Raw genomic sequence first — 14,725 nt, 5'->3', positions numbered from 1 at the left:
TTCAGTGACATTTTTGGAAACAGAAGAGCAGCAAAAAAATTGAGAGAACTGTGAGAAACCAGGAAATGATACCAAGTGGAGGAGAAGGCATGAAGGGAATGCAAGTTTTCAGTTTGTATTTAAGATGCTTGCCGTGGACTTTTCCCTGGCACATACAGCAGAATAAGAATTTGAAACCCTTACTCTAGAAAGGCATTTACATGTCATACTGGTGGGTGTAAGCCCTGCATTTTATATGCAGGGCAAGGTGTAAATATAAGCTTCCACAAAGCTAGCAGCCATCTGGACTGAATATTGAGGTTTGTCTTCACACAGAAAACAGTTTCAAAAGACAAGTTTAAGAGCAAGAGCTCTCTGGTGCGCAGGAAGGAGAACAGTGGGCAATGTGCCTGGTGTTTTTACAGGTATGTTTATCTCATCCATGTCCATGGCACCTGACAGCAGCACTGGCTCTGAAAATTTGGACCTGCCTCAACCTGAACTGCAGCTAAATATGTTAATGTGTCTACTGCAGCTAAAAATAGTTTTGCCAAAAAGTGTTTGGCTTGATAAATGAATAAGCTTGGAAATGCAGGTATAAAACCCCTTCCCTAAAAGAAGGGCTTAATAAGACAGTTCCAAGAAAGATGTGCCTACTCAAGCAGGGAGAGGGATAGGCGCTGTGCACATATCTTAATGAACTTCAGTGCTGCTAGTACAGCTGGGACAGGACAAAATAGAGCAGAACCTTACTACCTGAGCTGTTAACTTGATTTTCTGGTGCATATCCTGGAATCTCAGCTCCATACTCAGCTCTGCTGCTGGCAATCCTGAACTAGCTAAGTTCAAAGTCATCCCTGCACATCTGTATGAGCTGCAGCGGTTTGGGAAGCTTGTGTCTGCTGAGAGAACTGTTGAGGTGGGGGAAAAACTGCTGTCCTCTTGAGGGGGTAAAGGCTGGACCTTAGGAAAACAGACATTGTACTTTATAAGGACTAGGAGCTCTTCCCATGCATCATCTGTCAGGGTACCTGTAAAAGAAACGCAGAGAACAGGCACTAGTAGCTTTGCTTGTCTACTGTGGGAGTGGCTTTAGGGAATACCTTTCCCTGTCACCCATATCTGAAGGGATATGCATCCTTGCATACCCTAGCAGCTTTTGCATTATTAGTGTCCACATCTGCAGTGTAAAATTAACAAGAAAGTTCCTGGATTGCTAGAAATGTCTTGCTAATTTCTAGCTAAGCCTGCCCTTATTGTCCCACTTTCAAAATTGCTCCAGCATTTTCTTGAGCTGGCAAAAAACCCTCCATGTGCAGGTTGAAGACATTTAGGCTGACATGTGGGCAGGGGATTCAAGGGTGCACTTGGCCTCTTGGGCACTAGTTAAAGAATTGACATGGAGCCCAAACAAAATTAATTCAGTGCTTATTAACATGAATGTTATCCAACATTTAGCAGCCCAAGGTGCTTTCAGGACAAACTGATAGGGAACATGCTCTGAACCACAAGGTTAAGGGTACGATCAGCAAAAATGTTAGAGAGCTGCAGAGCAAAGAGACCACAGAGATCATGGCTGGAGGAGTGGGAAGGATTGAAAGATATCAGCCAGACAGGCTGAAGAGGTCAGGACCCCTTTCCTCTCATTTTGTAATTAGACAGAGGACTGCAGCATTCCCTGGTGAGCCTGACTGCGTTTTCAATATCTACATTAAGAAATAAGGTAAATGCCACTGTTTGGCTGTTTATTCTTGCTTTTCCACACCATAAAATTTATTCATGCATCTGCCTTTGAACCTTTGAGATGCTCACTCTGGTTTAAGTGCAGCAACTGCTCTATTTTCACGACAACAGTAATAATTGAATGGCATTTCAGATTAATTTGCTGCTCGTGCATAACTCCTGTTACTGAAAACACTACCCACAGGTTTGAAGGGTGAAATTCAGACTTAGGATTGAGCTGACAGGGTTTCATTCCTCTTCTCACTAACACTACATGAGCTGCTCTTTTAGCCGATCATTAGAAAAGCATCCCTCACCGCCGAGTCCCACCAGCTACAACCGAGATAGTAGCGCAGAGAAAAGCAGTTGTCCCTTGAATTTCGAACTGCCACAGGGTGGCAGCAGGGGACAAGGATAGTCGCTGCAGGGTGAGGGATTTGAACAAACCGACCAAAGCTGTGTATCTCCCTCGCAGAGTTTATTCCTCCATCTCCCTGCTGCTCCCAGGAAGACCACGATGCCCTGCAAAGACATCCACAAGGCCTGAGCAAGAACAGGCTTTTCAGTTCCCATGCTCTTTTCCATTTGGATAGCCTGGTAGGACCCTGTTTAGGAAAACGCTCGTGCACAGCTAAGTCTGCACGCTTCACGTGGGTTCGTGGGGGGTAGGTTCTCAAATGCTCAGCTAGCCTGTCCTGGCACAAAGTGGCACGATCACGTGCATGTGCAAGTAGGTGTGCACAGCAGTAGGTGGATGGTGGTCAGAAGTACATGGACACTTTGGTCTTGAAGATATTCATTCTTCCTGTATGAAATTGAAACCTATTGCTCCGCTCCCTCCTGTGCTTTTGATCATTTCCGAGGATTTGATTATGATTCTTTACTATTTGGGGGTTACGGTAGCATCACAGAAAATGCTGCCGGGGAATTCTTTTCATGGGTTGATTTGGGGCGAGAAGACTCTCATAGATGGTGACATGAACAGTTCTTCACATGAACACCAGTCCTGCAGATAGCCACGCCTGTGTATGATCTGCTCCCATGCTTCAGTGCGTGGGGGACCAGAAGCAATACATTCTGCTGCACAGATGCCCATTTTTTAAAAATAGCTGCTGCACTTGGATCTGTGGAGCTGGCCATCTCACTGAGGATCTCAGAGAAATTGTCTTCCTTTTGTCTCCAAGACACTCTTCCTTCAAGAAAGCACTAAAACACACTGGAGGTGCAGTGGAGAGAAGGGGGCAGGGAGGAAGGGTGACAAGCTGATCTGTAGGCAAGGAAAATGAATCTCCAGGGCTGTGAGCCTGGCATCTTTCATGGGCACTAAATTCACTTGAGAAGGCTTTTTAATAATTATAGAAGGCTGGGGGAATAAAGAAAGAGTTTGCCAAGTGTGATGTGATGACAATGGCTTGGACCGTAAAATTCCTCTTTTGTACTGGCACCGTCACTCTAAGCTGTGCGCTGTTGCCATTATCTGGTCCGAGGGGAGTTCTCGCTGCGTTATTGTGGAGTGTGTGTGACCTGGCAGTGAGTCAAAAAGCATTGAGCTGCCGTGCTGTGGTGAACCAGTCCAGCTACTTCTGGATGGTCCGTTAGCATTTCCTTCTCATTACCTAGGGATGCCAGCAGTACACTCTTGCCCTAAAGGACACGTCTCTTGATGTTGAGCTGTGTTTTAATTGCTGTTGGCTGCTCTAAGCTTCGATCTTTAAAGAGTTCCTAAAAATTTTGATGTCTGATTCTCATTAAAATGAGCAAGAAGTGAATACCTGAATCCCTTAGGCAGCTATTAAATGCCTGGCAAGAGCTCCAGTCGGCTCATCAAGCATGGCTCTGCTGCATCATCTGTTTTTTTTTCCTCTCAGATATAGACCATTTAGTGGTTATTAGTTTGTATTAGTAGGCTCAGGGAGGAAGGAGAAGCATGATGAAGAAGGGAATATAGGGCAAAAGAAAGGAAGGGAAATGGTAGCACGATGAGGGAGAGGACAACCACAGCAAAGAGAGAAGAAAGAAAACTATGGGGACAAGTGGGGAACCAGAAATATAGGTGGAAGGACATCCAAGAGCGGTTCCTCTTGGTTGTAGAAAAGGGAAAATTGCCGTGAGAGAAAATGGCTCAATGCTGGGGACAGGGTAGAAATATTAAACGGGGGGAGTCTCATTTGGCATCAGTACAGCGTGACCCGGCAGTCAGAGTAGAGAGTGCAACTCCAGCGGTAATGTGTGATTCTTTCTGTGACCCTGGCAAAGTTACATAAACATTGCTTCTGGTTTTATTCCTCTCTCATTTAGGAACAATACTTCCTGCTGTCTTCCCATGGTGCTGAAAGGTAAATTAGCTAATGGAAGAAAAGTTCTTGAGGTTCATTATTACTGTTGTAATTACTATTATTAATGCTATTTATAATAACAGGTATAATGGAAATGTTAATATTGGGGAAGGGAAACAAGGGAAAGAGAAATGGGTACGTCAAAAGCGGTAACTGGCCATACTGGGGCCATGGATCTGTCTCCAGGAGAGATACGTACTACCTGTTCCAGTAGCCAGAAAATCCCGTAGTTTTAGGTTTACCTAATTTATGGAATTACCTGATTGCAGGGCAGGTTTTCTTGGCATTTCTGTTTTGAATTCATGTGAGCAATATGCCAAGGCACGAAGTTCGCTGTCTAATCACGTGGTGAAAAAAAACCCTCAAGAACTGTACTTTGAGAGCCTGCTGGTTGTCTTCTTTCTTCTCCAAACCGATCACAGGTGCGTACATCTCAGCCATATTTTCTTACATGAAAATATTTTCCAGTTACCCCAAAAAGACACAATCCAAAGAAAGTCGCATGACAGTTGGTCACCCTGTCAAGCTACAACCTCTAGGGGTTATGGCAATATAGGTCATAACAGCAAGTATCAAAAAGTAATACAAAAGTCTGGGAAGACGTGTAAAGTATCCTGTAAAAAAGGGCACAAGGCAATGCAATGTAACAAGGATTGAAAGGCAAGTTCCAAATGTTGCCATTTGCTCCTTGTTTTTAGAACAGACAGGAGAGAGATTAAAGAAATAACTACATTTCCTACTATGGCAGTTCCTGTGATGCTAGGTTTGGCTTTCCCCATACTTGAAAAATTGTCCTTGGAGTAGATAACAAATACAATTTTGCAGACGCATCTCCAGGTGGTTTGTTTTCCTAGATGGCAAGGACAGGAGGAGGGAGGGTACATAAGGTCATGCTGTGAGAAGAGAGTGTACAAAGCAAAAGAAACTGCCAGCAGCAAAAAAATAATAACATGTTCCTATGCCTATCCATTTGCACTCAGTGGAAAAGGTGACATTTCTTGAGGTGGGCCGGTCCCTGTACATTTTACATTTTGGTTTGTGAGCGAATGTTGGTCCGTGACATTCCCACAGTTTGAGGGATACACTGCAACCACCAAGAAGGGCTGTTTGGAGATGGTATGGGGGGTCTGTACAGGTCCCTATGGAAAGGATTAGGGAACACTTGATGTCATTGACTCAAAATCCTAGGGTTTGTAGTGTTCAGGCGGTCTCTTAACGGTACCTCACCTCAGTTCTAATCATCACAACTGTTCCACAGGCCCATCTCCAGCTTTTCCTGGGGCATGGCACTGGGTGAGAAACATTAAGCGCTAGGCTCAGTTCGTCTCTGTGGGTAAAGCTGGTGCATGCTGCATTGGCTCCTGCCACAATGATCAGGATAGAGACGGTGATGAGGATGATGAGTGGCACCCTGCACACCGGGAACACAATAGGAAGAGGAGTGGCTGGGGTATGGGAGTGTGTGAGGAGATGTGGGTTTGCCAGTGATCCTTAGCTGCCGCGCTCTTCCAAGCTGCACCGCTGTGAGGGACTTAGTAGCCGTGCAGCAGCTTTAAGGCAGTGCTCTCTCATATGTTGGGTGGCCACATGTTTGATAGCCCCGCGCCTAGACTGTAATGGGCTCACTGTCTAAATGTCATAGGAACTGGGTTTTTAATTATTGAAACCTTGTGAGAAATGTGAGAAGGGACTGTGAAGTTGGGGGCAGGATGGCAAAGCAGGGTGAAAAAAGGAGTCCCGAGTGTAGAAACCTTGGGTGTGTTTGGGACAGAGCAGAAGACCTTTCCAGCAGACTCTCTGACAAACAGCTATTTTTAACTCTCACATTGCAAAGCAAATATTAACTCTCAGACATGTGCAGTCACTGGCTTTGTGTGCTCTGGAGAGGGGCGAGCTGTATCAGAAACAACAGAGTAACAGGGAATGAGTTCTTGTAGCCCCTTGAGCTGATACTGCCCTGATAATCAGTGCAGACCAAACAGGATCAAGTTAACGTGCTCCAGGCCCCAGTATTTGTATCACCTGGTAATATACCCTCTGTGGCATGCATGGAATGGTTTGTTTGCAAAAACCAAACAGCGAACAAAGAAGTAAGGCTCTCTGATTCCCACGTGCACTGGCAGGGTGTGTTCTGCAGGCAAGACTCTGCTGGGATAAAAGCTTGCCTCATGCAGGAAACGGAGAAAGAGCAGGAGAAAGCGATCCCTCAAGTTTTAATGCTGCAAAAGGACGAGCGTTACTCTGCACCTGTACAGGCATCGCTTTTCTGTAGTTGCTCTGTGACTCAGGTGCACATCGGTGCTTTTTTTCCTTGCCTTGCCCAGTTGCTGTGTGCTGTGAACAACAGGAGGGAAATGTAGGAAGAACCATCAATGGTGTTTGAGATATTGGCTCCCCGGACACCCTGACACAGAGCAGCAGGCAGCCGAGTGCTGGGAGAGCCACGAAAGAAGGCCACCTTTTTCCTGTCTCTCTGGGTTAGCAGGAGAAGGACTGTTTGATGCCACTGTAAAGCATGTCAGAATGTAGTTTTGCGGTCAGTGCCTGGGCACGTCACAGCTAGCTTTACGCTGGCTGAAAACAAGCTGATTTTTCCCCTGTCCTGCAGGTGCTCTTGCTTCTCCTTGCCTCTAGGTTCAGTCCATATGTTGCAAATGTCACTGTGTAGCTGAGAGCAGGCTTTGCCACTGTCCTTCTGCTTGCTGTTGTCACAGCTTTTCCACACCTCTGTTTCCTGTCCTTCTGTTTGTCTAACCTGTCCATTTATACTGTAAGGCTTGGGGCAGGAACTGTGCATGATAATGTGTTTGTACCATGCCTCTAAAAGAGGACCTGATATGGCTCTAGGCATTACCGTAGAGCAAACACAGATTAGTTCCTTGTCTTGTATACATGGAGAGGGGTGGAGAAAATTTATTGTTAGTTTTGCCTCTTGTTACAGAAAAGATCCTGGAGGCTTCTTGAAGGCCTGAATCCAAGCTGTAGCGTAGGTCCATCTTTCTTTGTGCATTAGCTGAAAGAAGACTTGGTTTTCCCTGCCCCTTCCACTTTTAAATGTAAAAATCTCTGTGGGAGCCTAACAGTTCTGTGCTTAAGAAGGTGGAAAATTATCTTAAGAGCTAAGCCTTCTTTCCTCTGCTGGCTTAGGAATTTAGAGTCACGAAGAGGAGTCAGACGCAAACTCATCCAAGCATGTCTTCTTATCTCTTGTAGCTGAAGCCAGCAATCTGTTTTCCATTCACTTCTTGCCACTTTTTGCTGAGGGGCTGACTGCTGAGATTAACCTTGCTCCCAGGACAGGAAACAATCACCCAGGAAATGGAAAGGTGTGGAAGTGTTGGAGCCTGCAGGGTAGTCCTAGGAATGACCTTGAATCCTCGCCACTTGTCAGTAACTTGCATCCACCCTGCATGGATCACAGTGGCATTTCTGCAGCTGGATTGCTGCTTTGGTGCCCACAGCCACTTTGCTTTGGTGCCTGCCCTCAGTAGATTATACTGGAAAAGGTCTTGGTCCTTCAGGGAGCCTCTGCCTGCACTGGCGCAAGGGCACTCCAGTATATTGCCTGCACTCCTGGTTTCCAGATCATCCAAGTTCGGAGACTATGGGAAAGCCGTCTGGTTACTCCTTTGCTCCTGGGCTGGGTTTTCCCCTGAAGTGGGGACAGCTGGGTGTGCAGCCAGGTGCCGTAAATGGCACAGGGTCAGTGATGCTTCCTGCTGTCCTGGGGTAGTGCAGGCGCAGGTGGGGAGAGAAGGGGCTGTAGAGAAGGGGTGGTGCTCAGCCATCAAGGGGTAGCAGGTTTCCATCTGGATCTGTAGCACTTGGTGGGGAACAGGCAACACTTTGCTGCTGCTGCATGTGCTTCATTTTGGCTCTTGGGAATACCTGTAAAAGGTGAGGTCCTGGTTCCCTTTGTATCAGAGGCTTTGTACCATTTTCGCTCAGCATCCTGGACAGACTCCAGTTTGGGTAAATACAACTTGCTTGCCTGAAATCCCTCCTCTGAAAAAAACATGAGTAGTTCCTGCTCATTTCAGCTTTCATCAGGTCCAGCCTTAGGTACAGACAAAATAAGGATTGCCTCAGACAGCAGAGCAGGGGAACAGGAGAGGAGTAAAACCACAGAGACTAGGAGTGATTTCTCCAGACACGTCTTGAAGGAAGCTCCTCTGCCCCAGTGAGGGATGGATGGCCTTTCTCTCTGAGCATCACCTACCTTTGGCCACCTGGAAGTGGGAAAAGCAGCTTTGACAGCAGAAGTGCACCCCAGCAGTGGGGAGGGGAGAGGAAAGGGACTGGGAGCTGGCTGTGCTCCTTGGTACCCCACTTTCCTCAGGGCTAGCTGCACCGCTTTATCTGAAGCCAAGTGCGCCTGGTGCTGGCAAAAGAGCTGAGAGAGGATGCCGGTCAGCTCCTGCTGTCTTGGTCTCCTCAACTACCTGGGGAGGGCACAGCACTGGGGGAAGCTCTCTGCCACAGCCTTGACATTGAATTTTGCCACTCCTGAGAATCGAGGCAGCATCTGATATATATCCTCAGAGCATGAGCTGATGAATTCAGTGGAGGGGCAGGGGAGCTGACAGGTAGGAAATAAATGAATCTGTCTGTCCCCAGAGACACATACACACACACACACTTGCTGCAAAGAAGCCGTGAGCTGTCTGTGACTGTCTGGTGCAGTCCTGAGCTCGTGACTCTTCTCTATATGGGGTCAAATACTGCTGAGTTTCTCTGATGTCGGCCACAATACTAACATCAGAGCTGGTGACTGTCACTGCCAACATGGTGAGTAGATGTCCCTCTAGATTTACAGTGATGCCTCTCTGATGTAGTATCTGGAAAATAAGCCTGGGAATGCCAGAAGTGTTAGAGTTGTGAATGGTAAGGGCTGGAGTTTTCCTTGCTAGGCGTCTTGCTCCAAGCCAAGTAAGTATATTCATTAACATGGTTCAGGCTGAGTGTGGGAGAAAATATGTTGTTTTGCTTGGGTTAAATAACAGATTTTTTGGGGGGAAGTGCCAGAAAGATTTCATAGCACTGCTAACCCTTCAAAACCGTGTAGTTTAACTTGTTCTTCTACTGAATATTAAGTTCAGCCTCTCAAGGTGAATTCATTCTATGTGAACCTTGTATGACTACCTGGAATAAATTAGTCTCTCCACTACTATGCTTTGTACTTGGGAGCAGAAATGTTACTGTAGAACAATCCAGAGCACTATGAGAAAAAATCCCTTCCTTGCTTCCCTGCTGAATAAAACAATAACTAATTTGGCAACACTTTCTTTGGCTTGGAGTAAATGTCAGTAGCTAAATTCTCTCGAGATGCTTGTCTGCATCAGGGATGGGGATATCCAGCAGAGACATGGCTCCAGGGGGAGACCTTTGACTTAACTATTTTTTGATTGAATTGTCTTAACTGCTCTGTCATGCTGACACAGAGGTTGGGGACAATGAGGAAGAATTTCTGTCTGCTGCATGGGAATCACTCGCTGCCCCCAAGTTGTGACATGGCATTAAGTCTGAATGAGGGGAGCAGCATATTCTCTGGAGTCATTCAACAGCTCTGCAACTTTGTTTTTAGGTTTGAGAACCACCTCTGAACTCCACAGGGGCTTAAAAATTTCCATCTCCAACATAAAGCCTAAATCAATCAGCTGCTCAACGAGTTTACTGAGCAAGCCAAATTTGGCCCAGTGGGCCTCTGTGTGCACTGCTCTGTACTGGGTGCAATACGCCACTGTTTTGGTATGGCTGTATTATGCCTAATAGCGGACAGGTAAATGAAAGACCCCAGTCTAATCTGTTTGGTGTTCCAGTCTGGGCACTGAGAAGTGATTAAAACCTTGACTGTTGAATGTGGAAACAGATAAAGTCGGTTTTCCTGTGTTTTCTCTCAAACACACAGCTGGTTTAACCCTTTCCCCCAAGTTGCACCAGCGCTAATGACCTCGTGAAGGACAAAGAAGAGATGAACCCCAGATTCACTGGAAATGCATTGTTCCACTGGAAAGAATGAAAATGGTTCCAGTAAAATATTTGAAAACAAGGGGTCCAAAGCAGAGAACATTCTTCTGTAATGCTCCTCCTGGGTGAGTCATGGACTCCTTGCAGCAGAGGAAGCTACCTCTTTCAGTTCCTTCATGGAGCAAAATGTCTTCCTCTCTCACCCTGTCAGTTCCTATAAAATCTTTTTTGGCAGCTCAGGAATTCTGGACAGCCATCTCCAGCAGTTCATTTGTGATGCTTCCCTTCCCATCATTATAATATCTGACACGAAAAGGGCAGTAGTTTGTCATTGCAATTGCTGCTGCTTATGTCAACATCCAGCTATGCTGGCCTACTGTTTTTTCCAGAGTGTCTCCCGGTCTCACTCAGCAGTTGTACTGACCTGCTGTGTGGCACAGCTCTCACTTGTGTAACTGCATACAGTGTGCATACATATTTGCTTGCTTGCTTCTTTTTTTTATTGAGAAACTTCAGCAAGTAAGTTTACAGTTTAGGAATCACATGCACCATTCATAATTTAAAGGACACAAAGATGGAATAATCCATCTTAAAAGCTACAGAGAATTTGTTGTTACTAAAGCTCCTCAAAGAAAGGGAAGAGAAAAGAGGAATAAATAAAGCAAACTTCTTGAAAATAATCAAGAAAGGATCTCAGTTAGACAGCATTCTCTGAACCTACAGTAACCATAGCGAACCAAACAAAAGACAGTAGTAATAAGTCTTATGTATCCTTGGTGATCTGCTTAAGCAACTTCTTGCTTTTACAGTAAGCCAGAAAAAGGGAGAACAGATGGGTTCAAAGTCTGCTGCAGGATCTATTGAATGACAAGAAGCCTCCTCTAATGCAAGAAAATGGACTGGAGTGTTAATGCAAAGCAGGACCAGGGGTGGCCTTTGGGATTTTCAGGAAAGGGCAGTGGGCATGGAAGGCTTTATTGCAGGAAAGACAACTGAAGGGACTTGAGTTTGCGTCAGCCCGAGGAGACTATTGAGGCATTTTGAAGTGTGTGTTTCAGGAGAGGCCAGCTTGGCAGGGAAGGTCTTGTTCTCTCCTTCTGAAAGAACCTGAAAGAATCAGCTAAATATGTTTGGGGAAAACAGAAGAAAGAAAGAGGTGTGGGGCAGATGCTGAAATCACAGAAGTTTGACGGGATTTCACAGGAAGTAGGAACCGTCTTGTAGATGGTTGGTGGAACACCCTCTGGAAGGGGATACTTTCCTGTTGCATGGTTCTAATCGGCACGGACTCTCCCCAGGGTCAGGGCCTGTGAGCTAGGGATTCGCAGAGACAGCCCCTGGAATGAGAGCCAAGATTTGGATTATCACCAGCCACAGAGAGCTCACACATTAAAGAGGACAGACAAAAGTAGTAACGATTGTGTCCATTTTACAGCTGAGAAACTGAGGCACGGAAACCAAGAGCCTTTATGCTATTGATGAATGTTTTGCTGTACGGATGCTCCTGCTGATTTCTTCTTCCCACGTGGCAGTGCCTGGGCAGCTGGCTGTACTCACAGTACCTGCAGTAAGACCAGCCATTGAATCCAGCCCCCTAAGGTTTAGCCCAGCACATGAAGTTCAAAACCAGCCTGTTTTTTAGGTATTCCTCCACCCTGTGCTCGTCAGAGTCACGTGTTATAACTCGACTTGGCAGAGCAGTTGTCTCAATCCAGCCAAAAGGAAAAAACCATCAGTCTCCGGCTGGCTCCTGCTGGCTCCTCCTGCTCCTGATGGATGAGTGACAATCCTACACCCAGCAGGTTTGCTGGCTGCATATCACCTTGTTTTTCTCAGCTTAAATAAACCATAAGATGTCTTACTGGCTATTGATTGACCTCTTACGCTAGGTCCTATAGCTCACAAAATGTAATGCTGATTACATTTTTGGCGTAAGTGACTGTTGAGGATGATTCTGACAATGCTGTGGCTGCTCAAACTAGTCCAACACAACTTACACACTTAAAACAACAGAGTGTATTGCTGGCTCTGCCTTTGCTGACTGACGGCACTTAGAACCACTTGAGATTTAGGGAACAGTTGAAGACTTGCCTTCTCATTTACTCTCACTTGGGACCTGGTCCACAGGGTGAGACAGGTTGTTCATAGAAGGTAACTACATGCAGAAGTGGCCTGCCTGCATATTATTTGTCTGCTGTGGCTTGCATAGCTTTGCAAGCGTCTTCCATCCTTAACTGCTCAGTGCATCACAGACCCAGCAGAGCCCTATCCTTGACTTTGTTCAGCCTTGGCCAGTGAAGCAGGTGCTCATTTAAATGGGTTACACGTACGCTGAAGTTTGTTTGCTTTGTTGATAATTGTTACACTGGGTAGAGATAGAGCTTTGTGTTTATAGTGCAGCTTGTTTTGTTTGAATCATTCAGTCCCTTCCTTGAAATATCACCACTCCTTAAACACAAATATTTTCAGAGGCATTCAGAGAGAAGAAATGAATGTGGAGCATCTGAGCCTTGCTTTGGGAGACAGTGCCTTGTTTCTGGACTTTTGGTGGAAACTTGGGAGACTTTTTGCCTCTTTTGACTCTCTGAGTGGTAGTGCCAGGTCACTGGCCTGTTGCGAATGTTTTCCTCCAGGAACTTTAAGGAATTTGCATCCAGGGAACTCCAGCCAAATAGATGACACAACTGTACCTAAGCAATAGACAGATGAGAAGGCTAACAGATTATTAATAGATGAGATAACTATGTAAACAACAAAAGATCAATCCATATGTCCATTTATATTCTCTCTAGGTATGTAAGTAATACGGTTTTGATGCTGCCATCAAAAGCTTCTAATCACAAAAAGTGGGTCTTGTTTTAGGTCTTGTTCGTGGATAGTTTAAGTACACAGGAGCAACGCAGATCATCCTCAGCCTCCAGAATTACTTGCAGATGTCTCTGTACTCGTGCTAGCAAACTTTCCTTAAGGACATTCTTTACTATGGTACTGTGGCTGGCTACATGGCCTTGCAAGCTGCAGTTTAAGAGCCCTTGGCATAGGCATAAGATGGAATACATCAAGATTTGAAGAAAGATTTCTTTCAGAGCTGTTCATAATGTTAGCAACCTTATCAGAAGTATTGCGGGGTTTAGTCTTTCCTTAAAGTCTTTGATTTCACATTCTTTATAAAGGTGATTATGGAAGAATCCAAATTTCCATTTTCACTAAAAAAGAGGAGAAAAAGAAATGTCTAGCCCACGTGGTTGCAAAGAGAACCTTAAAACAGTGATCCTGTGGTGTGAAAAAAACTAGATTATATAAACACAATTTGGATTATTAGAGGATAAAGCACAGATCATGATTTTGTTGATTTTTTAAGGTTAGGGTTCATCAAGGCAGAAGTTAATACAAATGCTTCTGATAAGTATCTCAGCTTTTGAAGTAGCTGGTATTTGTTACAGGAGATATTTTTCCAAGAACACCTTTTCTCCATTATATGTGATCTAACGTAACAAAACAAAAAGAAACAAAAAAATCCCTTCTGTTGACTATATCACAAGTTCATCTAACCCATAGTATCCCACTCTATTGTATGTCATTGAAATGATACCCACCTGTTTTCCTTTACAGCAGCAACAAACTGGAGCAATACTGCATTTTTAGTTTGTTATTTATTTATGCTGGCAATAAGGTCTAATGTTTCATCTCTCACCCTTCCTGGTAATTGTGATACAAGGCTCTTTATATGAAGTCTCATTCCTGTGGTTTTATCCATTCTTAAGAAGAAAAGAAAAAACTCATTCATCAGTGGAATGACTTCCTGGTAGGATGAATGACAATGATTTTTACCTACCTTTGTACAGGGTTCAGAGAATTTATTAGCTAGCGTTTGTGGAAGTCAGACTTTTAAGTTTTAGAAGGTACATGAGCTGGAATACAATTGTTCAGAAGAACAGACTGGTTGCGCCTGTGAGAAATCACCATTCAACACTGAAACTAATGTTCTGATGAAAGTCTGGGTAATACATCTACATGTGCTGAGTTACATGTCTGGGTTATGGCTCAATTACACTTTGCCTGGCATGACTTGAAATAAAAGTAAATCCCAGAAGCGTGCGTGCAATTTCACTGCTCAGAAAATGGTACCCCTGCAAACAGCAGCCCTTGCCCTGGCTGGATCAGAGTCTTAATCCAATTCAGATACACCTCTTTGTCTCAATATGATGTCTCGGAAGGTGAAGGTCTGAAGGAAGAGATTATACTTCTAATGTGCCATGAGATGTTATACTGAAGTGTGGGTCGCAAGACAATTGCTAACACAGGTCACAGCTTCTGTTGAACAGGGACTGCCAGGTGCTTTGAATATCAAATTTTGTGGTGGCAAGTTTTGTAATAAAAGCTATATCAGTTGCACTCTGAACCGGCGGCACTCCTGAGTCTCCAGAAACTCGGGATTTGCAGTGCATTAACCCATATATAACCTTGCCCTCTGCTATGCTAGTATGCCTTTGCAGAGAGGTAGTGCATTAGTGCACGAGGCTGAGATTCAGAGATTCTGGGCCAAATTTTCTTGTCCTCTGCCTTGTCACTTACTTTTTTGCAGACTTGGCATATTTCTGCTGGCACACTGATGGAGAATCAATGTGCATGAAGGACTACACGATGTACGTGATGAACCATACAAAACAAAGGAAAGTGCCCTAGGATTCTTCTTCTAGCTTTGCCACTACATAGCCTTG

At 45.0% G+C, this 14,725-nt stretch overlaps 1 protein-coding gene across 1 annotated transcript in view; it reads left to right on the top strand.

Annotated features, from left to right (window-relative positions):
• SHROOM3 (shroom family member 3) overlaps window positions 1-14,725 on the top strand; it is a 158,527-nt gene that overhangs the window by 32,903 nt on the left and 110,899 nt on the right. The window lies entirely within an intron of this gene.

This window comes from Aptenodytes forsteri, unplaced genomic scaffold (genome assembly GCF_000699145.1).
Source record: "Aptenodytes forsteri isolate BGI_AS27 unplaced genomic scaffold, ASM69914v1 Scaffold221, whole genome shotgun sequence".
Lineage (NCBI taxonomy): Eukaryota > Metazoa > Chordata > Aves > Sphenisciformes > Spheniscidae > Aptenodytes > Aptenodytes forsteri.
Note: the sequence above shows the minus strand (reverse complement) of the source record. Positions and strands in the feature narration are given on the sequence as shown.